General features: G+C 40.8%; 1 protein-coding gene and 1 non-coding gene across 2 annotated transcripts in view; both read right to left on the reverse strand.

The window, feature by feature from the left end:
- The window catches only part of SLC7A14 (solute carrier family 7, member 14), a 110,631-nt gene that overhangs the window by 74,265 nt on the left and 12,386 nt on the right, over positions 1-23,980 (reverse strand). The gene's annotated exons all lie outside the window — the stretch shown is intronic.
- TRNAC-GCA lies at positions 3,749-3,820 on the reverse strand. Its single transcript has one exon. It is a non-coding gene; the product is annotated as a tRNA-Cys (tRNA).

The raw sequence follows: 23,980 nt of genomic DNA on the forward strand, positions 1-23,980 counted from the left end.
AGAACTAAATAGACATTTCTCCAAAGAAGACATACAGATGGCTAACAAACACATGAAAAGATGCTCAACATCACTCATTATCAGAGAAATGCAAATCAAAACCACTATGAGGTACCATTTCACGCCAGTCAGAATGGCTGCGATCCAAAAGTCTGCAAGCAATAAATGCTGGAGAGGGTGTGGAGAAAAGGGAACCCTCTTACACTGTTGGTGGGAATGCAAACTAGTACAGCCACTATGGAGAACAGTGTGGAGATTCCTTAAAAAACTGGGAATAGAACTGCCTTATGATTCAGCAATCCCACTGCTGGGCATACACACCGAGGAAACCAGAATTGAAAGAGATACGTGTACCCCAATGTTCATTGCAGCACTGTTTATAATAGCCAGGACATGGAAGCAACCTAGATGTCCATCAGCAGATGAATGGATAAGAAAGCAGTGGTACATATACACAATGGAGTATTACTCAGCCATTAAAAAGAATACATTTGAATCAGTTCTAATGAGGTGGACGAAACTGGAGCCTATTATACAGAGTGAAGTAAGCCAGAAAGAAAAACACCAATACAGTATACTAACGCATATATATGGAATTTAGAAAGATGGTAACAATAACCCTGTATACGAGACAGCAAAAGAGACACTGACGTATAGAACTGTCTTTTGGACTCTGTGGGAGAGGGCGAGGGTGGGATGATTTGGGAGAATGGCATCGCAACATGTATAATATCATATATGAAACGAGTCGCCAGTCCAGGTTTGATGCATGATACTGGATGCTTGGGGCTAGTGCACTGGGACGACCCAGAGGGATGCGATGGGGAAGGAGGTGGGAGAAGGGTTCAGGATGGGGAACACATGTATACCTGTGGCGGATTCATTTTGATATATGGCAAAACCAATACAATATTGTAAAGTTAAAAAATAAAGTTAAATTAAATTAATATTGACAAAAAAAATAAAAGCAAACTAGAAAATGTAAAATAAAATAAAAAATAAAATGTAGTTTCTGCCTCGGTGAGTCTGAGATGGGATCTCAGATTCTGCATTCCTAAGAACCTTCGAGAAGATGCAGTGCCTGTGCAGTTGTTCTGCATCTGGCAGCAAGACTCAGTCCCACCTCTGGGCCTTCACAGTGGCTTGCTCTCTTTAACCTGCTTAATCTTCCCTACTCTTAGCTCAGGTCAGTTGTTCCCACTTCTGGCTGCACATGAGATATCACCCAGGAAACTCAAAAAACCAAAAGCACAAACTCAGCTCTTCAGGCTTTTCCACATCTCTGGGAGTGAGGTATAAGAATCTGTGTTTTAAACAAAATCACAGATCAGACTCTTGGAATTGCTGGTTAGGTTGCTCTTAGCAACCCCAGGCTTCACCCGAGCATCATTTCTGATATATGAACGAGTTTGGCCCTATCCCGCCTCTGTAAGCTGTTAAAGCACCCCATACTTCTCCTTTGGAGCCCTCCATGGAATCAGTGAACTAATTTTGTCATTATTGATTAGAGTCTGTGTCCCTTTTAGTCCCTGAATTCCCATGAAGGCAGAGCTGTGTCTGTCTTGGGCATTGTAGTGTCCCCAGCACCAAGCAAGGGCCTTCTGGCAGGAAGGTGATACTCAGAACATAGGAATGAATAAATGAGTCTATACTTTATAAAACACCTTGTAAATATTTTCACATTAAATTGTCATAAGTCTGTAAGGCAGGAAGCATAGGCATTAATATCCATAACCTACAAATGAAGAAGAGAAGTTTGGAGACAGAAAGTGACTCATTAATGATGACACAGCTTAGGTCTAGACTTGGACATTGGATTTCTGTCCCTTCTCTGCCTCTCCTGGCAGTTCCTCTATATCTTTTTATACTCAGCCAGAGATGAGGAAATTTGTTTAAATGTCCTCAATGTGACACTTTGTTATGATCTCAGATATTAAGAATGCTAACAGTTATCCCCACCTGACATCCTACAGAGAGGCACTTGGCTTGAACACTGACATGAAGATTGCATCCTTTGAGAATAAATAATGGTTCCTGTAGTCCCTTCCACATTATACTTTAAAACATAGCAGGGGAGAAAACATACATAGATCAATCAGCAAAATCGCCTTGCCCCCAAACCATGGAGATGTGGGGAGTCTGAACATTCCCAAAGACAGAAAAGCAATTTAAGCTTTTTACAGGAAATTTTTGTAATTGCAGAGGAAGAGACCTAATTTGTGCAGGCTTCCGTGTAAGGAAATACTGAAGCTGGGCTGCTATGGTTTCACCTGTCTGGGGTTTTACGTGCAGAGAAGAAATGAGGAAGATCTTGGGCTATAATTAAATGATGTGATTCGGCACGTGTGTAATGAGGGGTTGATCTGAAAATAGATCAAGAGCCCTCAATTCTATTAGCCTCAGTGCCAGCTTTTTTATAGCACATAATACATTATTAATGTGATGGGGAATCACACTCATTCCTAAACTGACATGAAATTTATAGATAATATACTTGACCCACAGACATTATTTAAGAAAAATCAATACAGTGCACTCATAATATGAAGAACTAGAAGGCAATTAATTTATAATAAAAATACTTTCAAACTGTAAATGCTCAAGCACAATATAATGAAGTATTCAAACTTGCATCTTTGCCCAGAGTGATCTCAACAGCCACAAGTAATAAAGTTGTGGGGTGTTGGTAATGCAAATACTGCTGATGAGGGCTTGTGGGTGAAGTGATTTTCCAGAAACTTTCAAATTAAACCTAATATCACTTTTCCTTGATTTATATGTTAGTTGCCTTCCTGAAAATTAAGTACATGTAAATTTTAAAAATTGAAGCATAACTCATCTGCCATAAAATTCGTTTCTTAAATGCATGATTCAATTGTTTTTAATTGCATATCCATCACAGTTACCCAATTTCAGAACATTTTATGACCCCCAAAGAAACCCATACCCATGAGCAGCCCTTCCCCTAAACTTCTGGAAACCACTAATCTACCTTCTGTCTCCATGGATTTGCCTTTTTCAAGTATTTCATATAAATGTAATAGTATTTGTGGCCTTTTGTGTCTGGCTTCTTGCATTTATAATGTTTTCAAAGTTGACCCCTGTTGTTTCACGTATCAGAGCTTCATTTCTTTTTATAGTTGAATAATATTCTGTGGTGTGGATACAGCACATTTTGTTTATCCTTTCATTGGTTGATGTCATTTTGGGTGTTTACACTATTTGGCTATTATGAATAATGTTGCTGTGAACATTTATGCACAAATTTTTGTCTGGACGTATGCTTTCAAGTCCATTGTGCATATATGAGGGGTGAAATTGCTGTGTATGTCAACTCTATGTTTAACATTTTAAGGAAATGCTAGGCTGTGTTCCAAGGCAGCAGCAGTATTTTACTTTCCCACCAGCACATGTAAAGTCACCGATTTCTCCACATCTTCATCAACACTTGTTACTGTCCATTTTTTTTTTTTTACTATCACTGTCCTAGTGAGTATCATTTAGTATCTCATTGTGGTTTTGATTTGAATTTCTTTAATAACTAGTGAACATCTTTTCATGTGCTCATTATTCATTTGTATATCTCCTTGAGAGAAATGTCTATTGAAATCCCTTGTGTGTGTGTTAGTTGCTCAGTCGTGTCCGACTCTTTGTGACCCTGGGACTGTAGCTCACCAGGCTCCTCTGTCCATGGGATTTCCCAGGCAAGAATACTGGAGTGGGTTGCCGTTCCCTTCTCCAGAGGATCTTCCCTACCCAGGGATTGAACCTGGGTCTTCTGCATTGCAGGCAGATTCTTTACCATCTGAGCCACCAGGGAAGCCCTTGAAATCCTTTGCCCATCTTTAAATTGAATATTCATCTTTTTATAATTGACCCCTAAGAGTTCTTTATATATTCTGGATACTAAATCTTTATCAGATACATAATTTGCTAACACTTTCTCCCATCCTGTGGACTGTCTTTTTACTTTCTTGATGGAGTCATTTGCATGCAAAAGTTTTTGGTTTTGATTTAGTCTAATTTATGTTTTCTTTTATTGCTTGCTTTTGGTGTCATATCTAAGAAACTTGCTTACTCCAAGGTCATGAAGACTTATGCTTATGTTTTCTTTTAAGACTTTCATGGTTTTAACTCTTACACTTAGGTCTTTGATCACTATGAGTTAATTTTTGTGTATGGTTTGAGATAAGAGTCTTTCGTGTATGGATATCCAGCTACCCCGGCACCATTTGTTGAAAAGACTGTACTTTCCTCATTGAATTATCTTGATACCCTTGTCAAAATCAATTGCCCGTAAGTGTAAGGATTTTATTTGGAGCCCTCAATTCTATTTCATTGATCTATATGCCTGTCTTTATGGCATATATAAAATATATGCACACTATTTACATATAAAATGGAATTATGTTCTGGGCTCAGACAATTGTCAACAGGTTTTTCACCTGTTAACTGTCTAGTGGGACATTTGAACATCATGTGAGCGGCAAGGCCATTCTTCCTCCTGTGAGACTATGCTACCCATTGCAGTAAAACTAGCATCATTAGTCCCTGCCAATTAAATGCCAGTGTGCCCTCCAGTCACTGTGACAGTTAAGATGTCTCATAAATCTTTAGAATATCCCTCAAGAAGCAATATTCCCATTAAGAACCACTTCTGTAAAGGTACCTTCTGCACCCTTCAACTTACTTCCTTCTCTGCCTTTCCAGTACATCTCTCATGGCTAAACTATGAGTATTTCCAGGTTATTCCTTTTGCTGAAAGGCTTGTAATAGTTCCCTATGCTCCGTGAAATGAAGGACAAGCTTTCCTACATCGCCCATCAGCTTGATTACCCTTCAAATCGAGGGTACCCTGCACACCACCTGGCCTAGGAACTGGCCTTGTTGCCCCTCCATTGGGTACACTGACAGCTCTTTGGAAATCACATTCGTTTTTCAGAACCAGGTCCATCAGCCCCTCTGGAAGCCTTGGGGTTCTCCTCTCCAACCGGTGATGCCCTTCCTTTAGTTCCCTGTGTGCTGGGACTTTGTTCATCTTGTCATCTGTAGTTTCACCTCAGTCCCAAACACACTGTCTGGCACTGTTAGGATCAATGAATTTTGTTGAAAGGATGAATCCTCAGGACTCCTTTAAGTTCTTATTCCTTCAGGAAACTAACTACTCTCTTTCTCCTGATGCATTGATTTACCTTGCAACACATAAAGATTTATTATCACTTATTTATATAACACATACACATTTATTTGAGAAGATAGACAAGGGACTGTATGTTTAATTCTAGAGAGTAAGGAAAGGAAGCTTCCAGGTCAAAACATCAACTTTGATATTTGGCAGAAAAACAACAAAATCCTGTAAAGCGATTATCCTTCAACTAAAAAATAAATTAATTAAACCCCTCAACTTCATCATCATCAACGTCATTGAGAACAATGATAGAAAGTCTTCCAAATGTTAGAAGTTCTCTGATGGGACAAAGCCTTTTTGTTCCATGAGGAAAGAGGTGATTTAAAACCCAAATGCCCCAAGTGAGATATTCAGGAAAGTGGAAATGTCTGGTGGAAAACAAGCAGAGGTTATGGAGAGATTCGGAGAAGGCAATGGCACCCCACTCCAGTACTCTTGCTTGGAAAATCCCATGGACAGAGGAGCCTGGTAGGCTGCAGTCCATGGGGTCGCTAAGAGTCGGACACGACTGAGCTATTTCACTTTCACTTTTCACTTTCATGCATTGTAGAAGGCAATGGCAACTCACTCCAGTGTTCTTGCCTGGAGAATCCCAGGGACAGGGGAGCCTGGTGGGCTGCCATCTATGGGGTCGCACAGAGTTGGACATGACTGAAGCGACTTAGCAGCAGTAGCAGCAGCATGGAGAGATTAGGGAGCCTGAGGGACCTAAAAGCAGCAAGAATATAGGGAACAGTTGGAAGAATACATTTGTCTGAGGTGGCAGGTGCTGTGTTTAAATTACTTGTTTGCAAACATTGACACTGGAGTTGACCTTGGACACCAATCCTTCTGCTAGGACTCTGATGTCCAAGCCATTGTTAAAATTTTTTATTTTCATGATTTGACATTTTAATATGACTTTTTTCATCCCAAAATTACTACATGTTAGTTAGAAAAATATGAAGAAATATGATTAAATAAAAAGAGACAACATCCATCGCCATGAATTCCACTGCCTACAGATGGCACTGTGAATATTCTGGTGCACATGTTTCCAGTCACTTTCTCTCCATATTTTTAACCCCTCCTCGGTTTGTTTTTGATAGTTAGTCATTGGGTAAAACTGCCAGTTTCAGGGTTACAAAAGAAAAAATGGGACAAGAGCAAAAAGAGGGTAAACAAGAAGTGGTGAGGAGTTTGCCGGCTCTTCTCCTCTGTCCAAGGACTGTGCTGGGCATGGCTCTGAGTGATTAGGGTATTGATTCTATTATATCTTGCACTGCACAGCTGTGACGTCAGTAACACAATTCAGAATGACCAGAATGAAATTAACCATGAGTCAGATGGCAGCTCCTGGCTTTTTAAGCCAAGGAAGAATGATTTTGGTCAGGGTTTTTTGATTCAATATTTTCTCTCCTATGGCTTTTGTTTCATTTTTTGTGTTTCCTTTTGGACTTCACGTCAAGTCCAAAGGGTGATGTTGAAACTGCATTCTAACTGATGTTCAGCATTTTCTTCTCCCCAAATGGCCAACACTAAGCCTATGCAGTGTCTCTGGCAAGGCTCCCCTCCTTCTTCCTACAGTCCGAATGCACTTCATCCTTCATGAACTAGGACTGCCCTGACTGCTTCTGACAGCCCTTAAGATTCTGCTTTCAATTCCTTCCTCCTCATCCTCTGCCCCACAGCAGACGCAGCTTCTAAAGCCCAGCCCTAGTTAGTACCTTTTTGCTCAGAAACCTTTAACAGGTCCCTGATGTAAAAGGAATTAAGTTCAGCCCTTAGTAGGTTGTTTACCCCAGTCTGCCTCTCCTGTCTACTATTCTGTTATTCTCAAATGGCTCCAGTGGAAAGGAATCTTGGAAGAGACTGCCAAGCACTTTGAAAAATATTTGCTTGTTTAGCTAATTATGAAAGTTACACACGTCCATCGTAGACAACTTTGAAAACACAGAGAATGTAAAGAAGAAATTAATAATCGCTCATATCCCACTGCCTAGAGTTAGCCACTGTTAATATTTTGGATCCAAATGTTTCAAATTACACTCAAACTATACATAAAATATTGTATTCTGATGTTTTCAGTTCTTATTATGTTATGGACGTTTGCTCAGATCATTAAATATTCTCATAAAATGTGATTTGGGTGGTTGTTCAATGTTTCATGACATAGTTGGGCCATAATTAGTGTAATCATTCAACTATTGTTGGGACTGTTAGACATTTAGGTTTCAGTTTCCCTTTTTTGGCCATGTCATGCTGCATGCAGAATCTCAGTTCCTCGACCAGGGATGGAAGCAGTGTCCCTTGAAGTGGAAGTGTGTCCTTAACGACTGGACCTCCAGGGAATGCCCCAGACATTTAGGGTTCTATCAAGGTTTTACTATTATAAATAATGCAAAATGAACTTGCTTGCATATACTTTTTTACAACATTTTTTATATTTGGTTAGAAGAGATTTCTAGGGGATGGCACTTTATAATACTTCTGCCTACTATATTTTAATAAATGGTGTGTTTGTTTTATTTCCATTACTAAGCAAGTAACATACACTGTGTACACTGAACTGGCAGAAGGTTTTGCCTGAAGTAGGTGTACTCTAAATGTTGGTTGAGTTAGAAGACAATTCACCTCCCCAGATCTCAGATTCTTTCTTTGCAAAACGGAAGCATTGAATTATAATACCTTTTAAGCCATGACATTTCAAATTTTTTGTACCTTCAGACTTTAGCTAACACTGTATATTTAAGATATGATATTCATAAATAGTTGGAACCACAGCCCATTTCTCATATAGATAGCTCATTCCGTGAGGCTCAGGATGGCCTGCAGCCTGTGTAAGGACTGGTGGTAGATGCTGGGAGGTGGGATGGCAAGTTGGGCAGTCCACAGGATTGCATTCCCTTAGCCCTGGCTTCCATTTCCCCTCTTTGTGACCTTGGATAAAGCACCTTTGCCTCTCTGGATTTCAGATCTTTTGTAAACACTATCAATCATGCCTACTTTAATGGGAGGACTACAAGAAATAATCTATGTAGGGCTCCTTGTAAGGGTGGGTTTTAATTGTCATGCTATTTTTGTAATGCACATTTTAGTCAATCACTTAGGCATCCTGTGCCCTGAATGATGACACACAAGTTTGATTTAACAGGGTTGCTCTTCAAGGAAGGCATTAATTCTCTTTTTCAACATCAGCACATTAAATGGTGAGTCACCACATAAGCCTATTTTCTGTATAGGCCTTTAATATTTTTAATATTGTGTTTTTAATAGCAGAATCTAGACACAGGGGCTGTTTAAACATTCCTCATGAAATCTAGAGAAACTAGGTATTGATTTTGTCCTACCATAGGCATACACAGACCCAGAAAATGAAATCAATTCATTGATTTTTCAGGTAAATTATTAAATATTTCGAGATCAGCATTTCGCGTGTGCGTGCTAAGTCACTTCAGTTGTGTCTGACTCTTTGCGACCCTACGGACTGTAGCCTGCCAGGCTCCTGTGTCCATGGGATTCTCGACGCAAGAATACTGGAGTGGGTTGCCATGCCCTCCTCTGGGGAGTCTTCCCTACCCAGGGGTCGAACCCATGTCTCTTACATTTCCTACACTGGTAGGCAGTTTCTTTACCACTAGCGCCAAGGTCTACATTATCCTTGCTAAAATATAGCCTACCAGGCTCTCCCCCACTCCCATCACAACCTTGTAACAAAAGTAATTTTAAGGCCACTAAGGTACTAAGGCCGGAAAACAAGAGGAGGGTCCTAGAAGAGGCCAGAGGAATAAATAAATTTTTTAAAACAGTGATAAAAACAAAATTAAAAAAATAGTGTTTATGAGGCCTCTCTGGTACCTCAAGGAATTCGTCTTTTTTCACCTGTCTCTCAGTCCTGATGAGAGAGTAGATCAGGCTTCAAGTGCATTCTCACCCCCTGCTTTTCCAGTGGTTTCCAGGTGGGTTATGGAACACAGTTCTCCTGTTTAGTGTATTTCTGTGCTAGCTTCTGCCTTTAGGGAATGAACTGGCTGGTCTTCTTACTGGGTGAAGGCTGTCTAGGACTTTATCATGAGATGTGCTGTGGGGTTCACTGGAAGCTCATCCTTTGGAATTTGGAGCCCACTTTCGCAGAAGCCACATAATGATGGGTGGTTCTATTGCCCAGTTGAGCCTGAATCCACAGAATGGGGAGATGTAGACACCTAGACAGACTAGTTGAACTGGGTCCTGTAAAGGAAAGAGGTGTGGCTAAGGAGGGATGGGCAGGTAATAAACAAGATAAGTGCTTGCTGCCTGGGCACTGCCCAGATCCTTGCTGTCTGTATCTCAGAGAAAGGGGCAGAACTCTGTTCTCTAGAGGGTGATTGGCCTGGCCTCCCTGCTGAGTTGGCACTACCCTCCTGCCTTTCTCCTTCTAGCTGCTGGGGCCCAAGAATATTCTGTACAGCTGAAGTGGGTGGTGGGGGTGGGGAGTCTTCAACATGAATATTTATGTTAACAAGCTGATGAAAAGATTTTGGGAAAAATAGTATAAATGGCTGGGTTAACACTCATTTCATATTTATAGTAGAAAAGTGCAGAGTTTGGAATGAAACATTTCTGTATGAAAAGTCTGTCTCCACCCCGTACTGGTGCATGGTCCTGGGCAAGCTACTCCACCAGGGTAAACTGGGGATAATCATAGACATATGTTACAGGATTTCTGCGAGCAGTTCTATACAATGATGTATGTGAAGTGCTTAGTACAGTCTAGGCACATTGGAAGTGCTAAGGAAACAAACCCAACAAACCCTCAAGCCAAACCTTTTATGATTTAAAATGTCTTGGCTTCAGGCCAGGAAGTTTTCAATCAGCCTTAGTTTGTCACTATCCTTGAGTTATGTAATTCAATATTGATTTTAAGAACAGTGCATCTGGAGTTGCCTGTATGTGTTACATGGAGAAGTTCAACCCCTTTTATCAAACTAAGTGACAAGTCTGTGTCAGACACTGCTGGGTGCTAAGGCCAGAGATGAAGGAATGCGACCCCTTGAGCCTGTGTAGTGGAAATGGCACTGGAGTGGGAGACAGATGGGAAGGAAGAAGGAAGACATAGTGGATGAAAGTGGAGGTCTGGCATCCGACTACCTCTTTCAAATCCCAGCTCTATCAGTGATGGCCTTGTGACCTTGTAACTTGAGCTCTCCACATCTCAGTTTTTCCTTTTGTAAAGTGAAAGTGTTAGTTGCTCAGTCGTGTCCAACTCTTTGAGACCCCATGGACTGTAGCCCGCCAGGCTCCTCTGTCCTTGGGATTCTCCAGGCAAGAATACTGGAGTCGGGTGCCATTCCCTTCTCCTGGGGATCTTCCCGACCCAGGGATTTGAACCCATGTCTCATGCATTGCAGGCAAGCTCTTTACCATCTGAGCCACCAGTGAAGCCCTTCCTTTTGTAAAATGGGGGTAATAATAGCATATTTCCTAAAAGTGCTATTGCAGGGATTTTTTTTCTAATTTTAACCACATTAAAAACATTTTTAAATTGGAGTGTACTTGCTTTACAATGTTGTGTTAGTTTCTGCTGTTCAGCAAAGTGAATCAGCTATGCATATACATATATCTCCTCTTTTTTAGATTCCCTTACCATTTAGGTCACCACGGATCCCTGAATAGAGTTCTCTGTTCTATACAGTAGGTTCTCATTAGTTATCTGTTTTAAACATAGTAGTATATACGTCAATGCCAATCTCCCAATTCACCACTCCCCCACCCCCACCTTCTCCCCTTGGTAACCATAAGTTTGTTCTTTACCTCTGTGACTCTATTTCTGCTCTGCTAATAAGTTCATCTGTACCAGTTTTCTAGGTTCCACATATAAGCAATATTATGCAGTATTTGTTTTTCTTATTGTAGGGATTAAATGAGATGCTCCATGCATCTTGCTTAAGAAAATGCAGGGCTGAAGGTAAGCACCAGTAAATGTTGTTTAATTACTGTCTTGTGAGAACAAGAGTGAATTCTAAATTCTAGTCTTCTCTTTCCCACTGAATAGTTTTGTAATCTTGGGCAAGGCTCATGTCTCTGAATCAAAAAGGAAGGAAGGAAGGAAGGGGGTTACTGTGTGGGCCAGTTGGTTCTGACTGTCAAGGAAGGCTCAGACGGTAAAGCGTCTGTCTACAATGCGGGAGACCTGGGTTCGATCCCTGGGTCGGGAAGATCCCCTGGAGAAGGAAATGGCAATCCACTCCAGAACTGTTGCCTGGAAAATCCCAAGGACAGAGGAGCCTGGTAGGCTACAGTCCATGGGGTCGCAAAGAGTGGGACATGACTGAGTGACTTCACTTTCCTTTCCTTACACAGTGGGGGCAGGCTTCCCAGGTGGCTCAGTGGATAAAGAATCTGCCTGCAATGCAGGAAATGCGGGTTCGATGCCTGGGTCAGGAAGATCCCCAGGAGGAGGGCATAGCAACCCACTCCAGTATTCTTGTCTGGAGAATCCCATGGACAGAGGAGCCTTGTGGGCTACAGTCCATAGTGTCTCAAGGAATCAGGCACAGACTGAAGAGGCTGAGCACACACGCACACACTGGGGGCAAGAAGGATTAGTCTGGAATATAGCATCTTATACTGCTTGTCCTGTGTTCAAGTCACTGGGAAACGGCACCAAGCCAATTCAGACAAGACTGCTTGGAGGCTTGGTATTCTCAATTTAGAAAATAAAAAGGCAGGGTTGGGGGAATTAACTACTTACATTACCTTTCAGATTTATAATTCTCAAGTTCTAAATCCCCATTCTACTTCTAACTTATTGTGTTTTGTACACTGAGGTATCTGGGCAAATAGCCAGTTTTATTTTCCGATCATAGTGGTAGATGTGAGTAGCTCAGTAATAAGACTGTGGCTGAAATTCAAATAGGAAACACACCCACGTGGTATGAAAAATGTCAAATGACAGAGTTAAACATGATGTTTTCCCTACAGTGGCATTCTGAATGGAGAATTACAAAGTTGGATTTCAATGACTGGCCTTTTTCACTGGCTATAAATACAAGGTTATAGGATAAGAATGGCTTGTTTAAGTTTCTCCTTACACCTAAGCTGAAGGGGTGGCAATTCCTTCCTGTTATAACAGTGCTTAGCCTGGTATAAATAGTTCTCCCTGAGTGTGACCCTGTTCAGATAAAGGATGTGACCTGCTGATTTTCATGCTAGTAACTGCCTGGCTGAATGACTGTCCTGGGAGGTTTATATAGGAGTCCAATTCCATGAAAGTCTATTTCGTAAAACCCACAAATGGCATACAGTGCTTTCAAAACCTGGACCTCACAAAATTACTAATTAATGTGTTCCTGCCAGTTGCTAGTATTAATGCTGATAAAGGGCCTATTCAAATAGAACATTAGTGATTTCAAAGGGTTGTTTCAATTTTTAAATTTGTTCAGGGGGAGAAGATAGAATATAGTTCTTTTCTCTTTTAGAAAGGTGGAATATCATTAATTAAAACTTATTTCTTAACCAACTGTAAGATTCTCTTCTAGGTACCAGAAAAGATCTATTTCTCTCAATCAGTAGAACTAATTGATTTCAGAAATACAGTGTTACTCCTTTTTCTTAAAAATTCTGTTACTATAAAAAAGTGATAACTAACTTATAAAAAATTTAGGCAGGAGGAAGAAGACTATAGTCTGTCACTTTAACATGCCTACTGTTATATCAGTTTACAAATTATTTTCATGTAAGAGATGTAGCATTCAGAGCATATTTTTTGTTCCTTTCTTTTTTCTCTAGAAAAAATTTTTTCACCCATGAACACTCATTAGTTTGCTTGAATCAAGAATGGGATATTTATTAAGTCCTGTTTTAAGTGAATGCCATAGATTAAAAAAAAAAAACTACTAATTCTAATACCTAGGTTATAAAACAAGCAAATAGATTCAACTAATAACATGCAGAGTTCCTCTCCACCCACCCCTCTTTCGAATTTGGGAGGCCACACTATGGTTGGCTTTATTAGGTGGGACTTCAGTCTCGCACAGTGTATAATTAACAACCAAATCAAACTGGCATTGCAGAGGTAAGAAGCACCAGCTCAGTCTTTGCCAACCCTCTGGCCAGGCTGAATTGTCCACTGGGACTAGGAACTTCCTTCCAAGACAAAGCGCCTGTGGCTATAGCTGCTGAGGTCTCCAGTCTCTGAATAAACAAGCCCTGATCCAACTGGGCTGGTAGGGGTGTGTGAGAGCCCTGCCTGGTGTACCTTATGATCTCATTCCTTGTCTCTCTCCGTGGGACCATGACCTCTAAATTCTACTCTCTCTCAGTAATGGTTAGGAAAACTTTTCTCAGTCCCTGCCAACCTCACTGAGGCCATCTTGCTCTCTGATATGGGGCTAGGCACAGTGCGTCAACTTTTAAAATAAAACATTAAAAAATTTACATTATGAAATATTTCAGACATAGGCAAAATGTAGAGAGCAGAGGCTTCCCTAGTGGCTCTGTGGTAAAGAATCCATCTGTTAATGTAGGAGACATGGGTTCGATCCCTGGTCCGGGAAGATCCCACATGCAGCAGGGCAACTAAATCCACACGCTGCACTAGAGCTCTAGAGCCCACGCTCCACAAGAAAAGCCACCACAATGGGAAGCCCATGCACCGCAATTAGAGAGTAGCCCCCACTCACCACAGCTACAGAAAAGCCCGTGCAGCAATGAAGAACTGGCACAGCCAGAAATAAATAAATAAAACTACTTTTTAAAAAAAGTTTAGAAAGCAAAATGATAACTGTTCCTATTTAACAGATTTTTACCAATTTTGCTATAGATCTTTCTTTCTGGAAATAAATAAAAGGTACCAATCAATAGCTAAGACTCTTCTATTTCCTTGCTTCCTTCTTTCTCTGTAGAGGTAACTACTATCCTGGAGATGATATTCATCATCCCCACAGATGTTTTAAACATTTTTTAAATCACATAAGTTGTATCCTTATAGATTGTTTTGTATGTGTTTAAAATGTTTAAAAATAGTATCAACTAACGTTTTCACTCAGAGTTTTAATTTTGAAGTTAATCTGTCTCTAGGTCTAGATAATCTATTATAACTCAGGTGTAATCTCTTACTGAACTGTTGCTGTTCAACTGCTAAGCTGTGTCCAACTTTGTGACCCCATGTACTACAGCACACCAGGCTTTCCTGTCCTTCCCATCTCCCAGAATTTGCTCAAACTCATGTCCATTGAGTCAGTGATCTATCCAACTATCTCATCCTCTGTCACTCCCTTCTTCTCTGGCTCTCAATCTTTCCCAGCATCAGAGTCTTTTCCAATGAGTCTGCTCTTTGCACCAGGTGGCTGAAGTATTGGAGGTTCAGCTTCAGCATCAAGTCCTTCCAGTGAGTATTCAGGGTTTATTTCCTTCAGGATCTCCTTGCAGTCCAAGGGACTCTTAAGGGTCTTCTCTAGCACCACAGTTTGAAAGTATCAATTCTTTGGCACTCAGCCTTCTTTTTAGTCCAACTCTCACATCCATACATGACCACTGGAAAAACCATAGCTTTCACTATATGAACCTTTGTTGGCAAAGTACGTCTCCTTACACATGTGTGCTTGGAGTTACTGGGGTGTAAAGTAACTTTAACTTACAATATATTGCCAAATTTCTTTCTGAAGTGGTTGCAGAAATTTGTTCTTCCATCAGACATATGTAAGACTTCTTGTTTCTGCACATCATCACCAACACCTGGTGTTATGAGACTTTAAAATTGTTGCTTAAACGATAGGTTTAGAAAGACTTCAGTGGGTTTACTTTGTTAAGTATTTCTCTGATTATTCAATTTGTTAAGTAGGTCTTTTTTTTCTTTACCTTTTCTGTGAATTGCTTGTTTCTAATCTTTGCCCGTTTTCTATTGTGTTGTTTCTTTTTTTTATTCATCTGTAGGAATTTTAAAATACATGTGATTTATACTAATCCTTTGTTAGTTAGATACAGTGAATGTATCTTTTCTAGATCTGTGGCTTTTCTTTCTTTTCTTTTTTAAAGTTCATTTTATCATGGTGTCATGGAGACTTACAGCTATTGAACTTATTTGGCCAACAGAATCTTCAAAATAAAGAGGGATGGTTTTCAGAACCTGAAATGGAAAACGCTAAAATATCATGGCAAATGTAGACCTCCCATGCTGTTTCTCTCCACTTCTGATAGCTAATGTAAAATTTGCTTCAAAAGAGAATTTAATTGGAGTAATGCTCAGGTTCTTGGGATAATCTCCAGTTCTTTGTGTTACCCATTCTGACTCGTTGGAGAATATTTCTTTATATGTTTTTAAATTTTTGGTTGTGAGCAAACTTCAGTGGAGTTTATTTTGTCTGGGATATCCCATCTGGCCTGGGTGGTCAGAGTATCCTTTCAGAGTTTTTTGCATTTTTCTTCTGCAAGGTTCTCGTTGTTTACTTGCTCAGTTGTGTCTGACTCTTTGTGACCCCATGGACTGTAGCCCAACAGAGTCCTCTGTCCATGGGATTCTCCAGACAAGAATACTGGAGTGGGTTGACATTTCCTCCTCCAAGGGATCTTCCTGACCCAAAGGTCAAATCCATGTCTCCTTTGTCTCCAGCGTTGGCAGGCAGATTCTTTACCACTGGGCCACCTGGGAAGCCTTTGTGAAAGGTGCCTTATGGGTATTTGTGGCCCAGTCTTTATGTTAAATTCTTAGCCTTGGAATTCTCATACTGAGTGAGTACTGTGAATCTAGACTCCACCCTTTTGTGGAAAGGCTAAGGTTTTGGTTTCTCATGCAAGCCTTTTTTGTTTTGTATTCAGAACTCTGGGCAGAGACCAGCTCCCTTGATGATCTCTGATGGGTGAGTAGGATTTTTCTTGTGTTTCCTTTCACTGACGATGAGGTCCTTTGAAAGTCCTAGATCTGTGTGGGTATCTCAGTTCCAACTCCCCTCTTCCAGGGGGCCTAAATCTACTGTCCCTCCTGTGTGGGCCTTCATGTCCTTAAGCAGTAGTGCCCCGTCCTGGGTACTAACCCTTCTTCCCCTCTTTCTCCCATTTCCCCTTCTGATTCACCTCTTCATTCTCTGAGGCTTAATTGATGCTAATACTACTTTTGATAATACATCTTGTGGTTTCAAGTCCCTTCACAGTCTAGGCCTCACAGCTATCAGCTCCCTGAGGACATGGCTCATGTTTTAGTCTTCTTCAGTGTTAATATATGATCGAGCAGACTTCTTGCAACAAATATTTGTTTACTGATTCACAAACTTCCCAGTGTGGGAAATTGCTGTGTCTGTATCTTCACACAAAACATATGAGCTGCCTTCCACGTAAGCCTATGAAAGAGAGTACTCCAAGCCTCAGATCCTACTGGGGTATTGTGGAGAGAGCATTGGACTAAGAGTCAGAACTCCAGGGTTTTAGATTAACCTGTTACAGAAAAAGTGTATGTCTTTAAACAAATCCGTCTACCTTTCTGAACCTGTTTCTTTGTCTTCAAAACAAAGATAATATATTGGCTCTGCTTACCCTGAAGAGTTGTGAAGAGGATTAAATAAGAAATGCCACATGAAAAGGGGGTATAAACTTTAAAAGGCGATCCACAGTGTGTTGTTGGTAATGTTTGGTTGTTTGTGGGTCAGGACATGGTAAACCACAAAGGCAGTAATGAGATTTCCGATTCCTCCTGGGGGACGTTGTTTATGCTAGCATTGTCTGATTGCCGGCCTTGCTACAAGAAATATTGCTTTTGCTTATCAAACTCTCTTTAATGGTTAACATACTGACCGAAGAAGCCCTATTGATATTCTAGATGGCTTAGACAAAGGTTCATTTTTGGTTGTTTAACTCAAAGAATTGCACCATATATCATCCTCTTTTCTAGCAACATCCATTTTTATTTTAAGTCAATACAATTTTTTACTGCCATGATGCCTTTCTAAGCAGAAATGAGGCTCCCTCACATCTCGCCTCCACCTCTCTTTCTCCCTCCCTCACCTGTGTGCATCCAGCCCCTCTGTGTAGATTTGTACCTAGAGGGCTCCTGCCATACCAAAGGGACACTCACATCCGTTCAGCAAACACTGGTTCCTAACACTTATGTGTAAAGCAAACCTTTGTAAACAGGATATCTTATTTTCAATTTAAATAACACATGTTCTCACTTTGGTTTTGATCTGCATTCAGTCACCATTGGTTTAGTGTCTATCTCTCCATCAAGTTCAGTCTCTGCAGACTATAAACATACACTATTTAGGAATCCTGGTGACTCCTTTTATTAAATGAAGACTCTTTGCTGGTAAATAACCCCAGCCCTCCCTGCCATTAACATGTTCTTGTCATGGGTTCTCACATAAGAGGAATGTGTGGGTTGTAATATTGATTTTTTTACCCTGTTTCATTTTTGAGTCACTATCTGCTTTAAACACATGTATTTAAAAAAACTGAGCACAGCTCCTGTCTCCAGTGTTGTCAGAGTGCCATGGAATGGAATGCTGAATGTTACCTAGGCCCTGACCGGTGGGATAATCACAGTCGTATAAATTATAGGTTCTCTTTGGAGAACAGAATGATTTTCTGAGTCATTTCCAGAGCCTCTGAAGTGGCATTTCCTGTTGTTAGAGATCTGTGGTGCTGAGCTAAGATTTTAGCTGTTGGCTCCTGTGGCTGAGACATGCAGGGACTATAAAGCTCACTCCCAGGTGCTGGGTTGGAAGAAATGATTGGATCCCAAACTTGTATTTCATAGACAAGAAAGTGTGACCTAAAGGATGTGCCCAGGGTCACACTGCTGTTCCCTGGACCCAAAAGGTCTGCCTCCAGTACACTGGCTTTGGTTTTATTTTACCAAGTTTAAGTTTCAGCAGTTTATTTTTTGCAGAAGTAATCATCTCTAGTCTCTGAAGTTAGACAGATCTGTGTTAGAGTTATGGTCTTTCTAAGCCTGGTTTCTTTATCTAAAGTATTAGTCTGCTCAGTTTTGTCTGACTCTCTGGGAACCCATGGACTATATCCCTCCAGGCTTCTCTGTCAATGGGATTCTCCAGGCAAGAATACTGGAATTCGTTGCCATTCCCTTCTCCAGGGGATCTTCCTGACTGAGGGATCAAACCCGGGTCTCCTGCATTGCAGGCAGATTCTTTACCATCTGAGCCACCAGGGAAGAGCTTTTCTTTTTTAAAAAAAAAGAGCATAAAAATGCCCACCTTATTAGGATTTTTGTGCTAATTCATGTTAATGTATATGAAGTGTGTGGTATGTACTAGATTAAAATACAGATATTATTGTTATTGTTCTAGGAGATGGGGCTGGATCAACTGCTCCCTCTAATTTTAATAATAATTTACATTTTCTATAATACTTTTTTGGTAGTCTTTCCTAAAGTCTTTCCTCATCTCTCCAGCTTTGGACTCCATGTACATCCACGTAGGCCTCTCTTGGGTGTTGAGTGTTTTATTTTTGAAGTATTTCTAGCTACCCAATAACCTGGTTCTCATCGCAGAATCCTGGATTGTTAGGAGAAAATCTCTAGCCTCCTTAGGCTGTGAGCACTGGAAGAAATAGATTCTCGCTTCCTCTGCTGGCCTGTTTCTCTTTCTTTAGAAGTTGTGCTTAGAATATTAACCAGGCTGGTGTAGGAAGTGAGATACTGAGTCGGGGGTTGAAAGCCTTAGGCTGGGGTTGGGGGTGGGGTGGGGCAGTAAAATAGGGGAGACCCTAGCTGAGCTCAGCTTCAACTGAGATGAGCAAGACAAGTATTTGATAGTTCTCAAATGGAATAGTAGCTCAGGGGACTAAAAGACAGGTGACTAATTCAGGGTTCAGTTGTTTCCTTGGGAGTGAGGCCTCCATGGCCCTGCTCTCTGGTTAGAGTTGAGTAGGCCAAGGTTAAACAGATGCAGTTGCATTCAAGAGGCTGGGCTGTGTGTGTACATATGCACATGCGTATTAATTATTGTCAAGTTAAACTACAGCAAGACAGTATAAATAGCCTCCTTCTTTATTTGTTTTCCTAGGGAAAAGTGGGTAACAGCAATCATCTTGCTTGACCTGTAGGCAGTGAGGGAGAGTTGCCTAGAACATCTGGAAGCCTGCAGCTTGGTGGAGAAAGCAGTGATTAAAAAATAAAAGTCAGAAGGGAGGTTGAGTTCAACTTCCTCTTCCTGCTGGTACAGGACTACGGGACATCAGCAGAATGATGTGCAAAAGAGCTGGCGGGCTAGTCCCTTGTCCTGTCAATAAACAGATGATCCCAGTGTCTTGTCTTATGGAAACAGCCCCCTCCCTGCTACCACTGGAAAATGGAGAAAAAAAAAAAAAGGAACAGGGGAAAAATACTGTATCTGAAAAATAATGGAAAAATACAAGAAATGGAGTGGTGGGGAATAAAAGGAGGAAATCAAACCCTTTGGCATTTTGCACAGTGTCCGCCCTGGAATTGAACTGAATTGAATGTGGTCCATGAAATGCATCTTTAAATTAATAATGCACTGCTGATTTTATAAATTCTCAAGCTGGAAAGAACCATGGCAATCATCCACAGTAGCCTTTCTGTTCGAAGGTTGGGGCATCTCAGGCCCAGAAAAGCAAAGTAACCTGTGCGAGGTGAGGCACACACTGCTAAAGAGGCTGGCCTGAAACCACCACCCCTGCTTTGCTTCCCTGTGCTGCCTTCTTGGCACCGTCTTGGTTCCAGGCAGGCAAAGCTCCTCTGGTTTACCTCTCTCTGCACTCCAGCCCATCCCCACCAACCCTTTCACCATGAGTGGAGAGGGGTTCCAGTCAGCTGACAAAAAGGAGGGGGAGGGCGTGGGTCAGGTGTGAAGTCAAGGAGAGGGTGCTCTTGAGCCCTAGTCCTGGGAGCTGTGCTCATCTCCAGATCCAGGCAACATGATTTAACACCAGCCAAGAAATAACAATGGCCCCTGATTCTGCGGCTATGAAATGCTCTTTCTTTTGAATGTTTTTGACAATCTCCTGACTTGACTTTTCTGTTCCCCTCCTCTCTCTGTCTCCCTCAGCTATCCCACTCACTGTTGCCAGAACCTTCTGTTACTCTTCTGGTCATAACTTTCACCATACTAAAACCTTCGGTGGCTCCCAGCGCTTGTGGCTTAAAGCTTAATCCCCTTAGCTCAGCATTCAAGGTCCAGGAAAGATGAGTTTTACTAATCTTATAGCCATCGAGCTTGTAATGAAACACTTCTCCAAAAAACTGCAAGCAGCTGAGCAGCAAATAAATTCCAATAAGGACCTCTTTATAGTTCATTAAAAAACAAACAAAAAAAAGCCAACACTGAGAACTTTGCTTTGATATTTAAAGCTAAGTTAAAATGGATCACCTTGAGTGATATGACACAGTCCAGTCATAAATCACATTTTAACATTCCATTTACAACTCTTATTATCCTACTTTTTGACTAGAAACTGGCCTTGCAAACAAGCTAAGCTGCAAGATTAGGCTGGCAAATTTCCTTCATTTTCTAATGCCAGTGCTTCCCCCTTGATTTTTTGAGTCTGTGTTTGTTTTGTTTTTATGCCAAGAAAGGCTTGATGCCCCTCTTCTTAACAGGAGAAAATTACTTTAAAAGTCCAAATAGTTTCCTGTGTATAAATTAGGCTTCTAGGCTTGGTGAATTTGCAATCATTAGTTAATGGCTTCATGATGATGCCTTTTGCCAAGTGACTTCTGAAAACTGGGGACAAATTGGATGATTCAGAACTGAAGAAAGAGCCATCTGCTTATTTATGTGTGCGATGTCTCTTACTCTCAAGCCTGGGACACGGTAAAGTCTTTGATTGAGGGGAAGGAAACACATCTCACTTCTCACCGCCCAGCAAACGCCTCTGCACCTCCCACTTCAACTCTTCCTTTCTAGGGAAAGTGCTTTAGGAAGAATGCCATCTCTTCCCCCTCCTTTATGTGGGTTGACTTCAGCTGAAGCTCCAGTACTTGGACCACCTGATGTGAAGAGTCATCAGAAAAGACCCTGATGCTGGGAAGGATTGAGGGCAGGAGGAGAAAAGGGGCGGCAGAGGATGAGATGGTTGGATGGCATCACTGACTCAATGGATATGAGTTTGAGCAAACTCCGGGAGATAGTGAAGGACAGGGAAGCCTGAAGCGCTACAGTCAATGGGGTCACAAATAGTCAGACAGGACTTAGCAACTGAACAGCAAGTTTTCTTTTTTACTCTCTCATTCAGTGTTTTCTTAACATTCACTAGTTCCAGCAAGATTAAACTTAAGAATTTTCTTAAACTGAACAAAATGGCCTTTCAAAATGGCCTTACTTCCCTTTATTTCAAATTGCCCATTCTGTTTGCTTAATAGATATCTCTTTTGCCATTATAGATTATTAGTCTTCCTGTACTGTGTTCTTGCTTTGGGTAATCACGTGATCTCAGCCTTCACTGAAAGAAATGAGTTCCTTAGGCAAATGAAAAGGCACTTTGAAGTTCTGTAATAATTTAAGTCTAAAGATGTATTGTTCATCGCTTAGGACAAATTTGTCTTCAGAAACCATTCACAGGAACCTTGAGGATCCAGGCTATTGTTTTTCATAAGTAACAACTTGCATTATGTTGGTCAGTTGGGCCTGTAGTTTTATTTGACAGATACATGAGAAGATTTCAAACTGCTTTGCTGATTAAGAAACTAACCCAAAACAATCTTGAATGCAGTCTTCCACATACCCTAGGCCATTGGCACTTAGTATTATCTTTATTTTAGCAACAATAATCTGAACAGGGGTTCCTATTTTTATTAACAACTCTTAACCTGTGTTTTTTTCCACTGTCACTTCAGTTTTTAGAATATTTGTTGAATGAGTGAATAACTAAAGAGCCACTATTATTTATCTTTCTTAGATGGAATGACTGAGGCCTAGAAAAAGTATGACTTTTTCACGGTTCCACGTGAAACCTTTGGACCTCTGGGTCTAACTCCTCTGATAAGGCCACGAAGGTAAGTGCACTTGCAGAGCCATTCTTGTCATCCGTGTACTCATGTAAGATATATTAGGATCAGTCTGTCTCAGAGAGACTTTTAAAATTGTGGATAAGTTACACAAAAATAAACTGAAAATGGATTAAAGATCTAAATGTGAGACCAGAAACTATTAAACTCTGAGAGGAAAAGAGAGGCAGAACACTCTCTGACATAAATCACAGCAAGATCCTCTATGACCCACCTCCCAGAGTAATGGAAAAAAAACCAAAACACAAAAATAAACAAATGGGATCTAATTAAACTTAAAAACTTTTGCACAATGAAGGAAACTATTAGCAAAGTGAAAAGACAGCCTTCAGAATGGGAGAGAATAGCAAACAAAACAACTGACAAAGAATTAATCTCCAAAATATATAAGCAGCTCATGCAGCTCAATACCAGAAAAATAAATGACCCAATCAAAAAGTGGGCCAAAGAACTAAACAGACATTTCTCCAAAGAAGACATTCAGATGGCTGACAAATACATGAAATGTTGCTCAACATCACTCATTATTAGAGAAATGCAAATCAAAACCACAATGAGGTTTCATTTCACACTGGTCAGAATGGCTGCCATCAAAAAGTCTACAAACCGTAAATGCTGGAGAGGGTGTGGAGAAAGGGGAACCCTTTTATACTGCTGGAGGGAATGCAGACTGGTGTAGCCACTATGGAGAACAATGTGGAGATTCCTTAAAAACTGGAAATAGAACTGCCATATGATTCAGCAATTCCACTGCTGGGCATACACACCAAAGAAAGCAGAATTGAAAGAGACACATGTACCCCAGTGTTCACTGTAGCACTGTTTACAATAGCTAGGACATAGAAGCAACCTAGATGTCTATCAGTACATGAATGGATAAGGAAGTTTTGGTACATATACACAATGGAATACTACTTAGCTATAAAAAAGAACGCATTTGAGTCAGTTCTGAAGAGGTAGATGAAACTGGAGCCTATTATACAGAGTGAAGTAAGTCAGAATGGGAAATACCAATACAGTATATTAATGTATATATATGGAATTTAGAAAGACAATAACGATGACCCTATATGCAAGACAGCAAAAGAGACGCAAATGTAAAGAACAGACTTTTGGACTATGTGGGAGAAGATGAGGGTGGGATGATTTGAGAGAATAGCATTGAAACATGTATGTTACCATATTTAAAATAGATGACCAGTGCAGGTTCAATGTGTGAAGCAGGGTACTCAAAGTCGGTGTTCTGGGAGAACCCAGAGGGATGGGGTGGGGAGTGGGGTGGGAGGAGGGTTCAGGATTGGGGGACACAAGTGCACCTGTGGCTAATTCATGTTGATGTATGGCAAAACCCATCACAATATTGTAAAGTAATTATCCTCCAATTAAAATAAACTAATTAAGAAAACTGTGGATGAGTAGTATGAATGGGGAGGATTTTGGTGTCAGGTAGCACAGATCTGAATCTGGCTCTAAGACCTTGGGCATGTCATTTAAAATTGATAATTCTCATATGAAGAATTGGGATAAATATACCTAATCCTCGGATTAAATGAGTACATGTGAAAATCACTGCAGATGGTGACTGCAGCCATGAAATTAAAAGACGCTTACTCTTTGGAAGGAAAGTTATGACCAACCTAGATAACATATTCAAAAGCAGAGACGTTACTTTGCCAACAAAGGTCCGTCTAGTCAAGGCTGTGGTTTTTCCAGTGGTCATGTATGGATGTGAGAGTTGGACTGTGAAGAAAGCTGAGCGCCGAAGAATTGATGCTTTTGAAGTGTGGTGTTGGAGAAGACTCTTGAGAGTGCCTTGGACTGCAAGGAGATCCAACCAGTCCATTCTGAAGGAGATC

This window comes from Bison bison, unplaced genomic scaffold (assembly GCF_000754665.1).
Source record: "Bison bison bison isolate TAMUID 2011002044 unplaced genomic scaffold, Bison_UMD1.0 scf7180017864040, whole genome shotgun sequence".
NCBI classification, from domain to species: domain Eukaryota; kingdom Metazoa; phylum Chordata; class Mammalia; order Artiodactyla; family Bovidae; genus Bison; species Bison bison.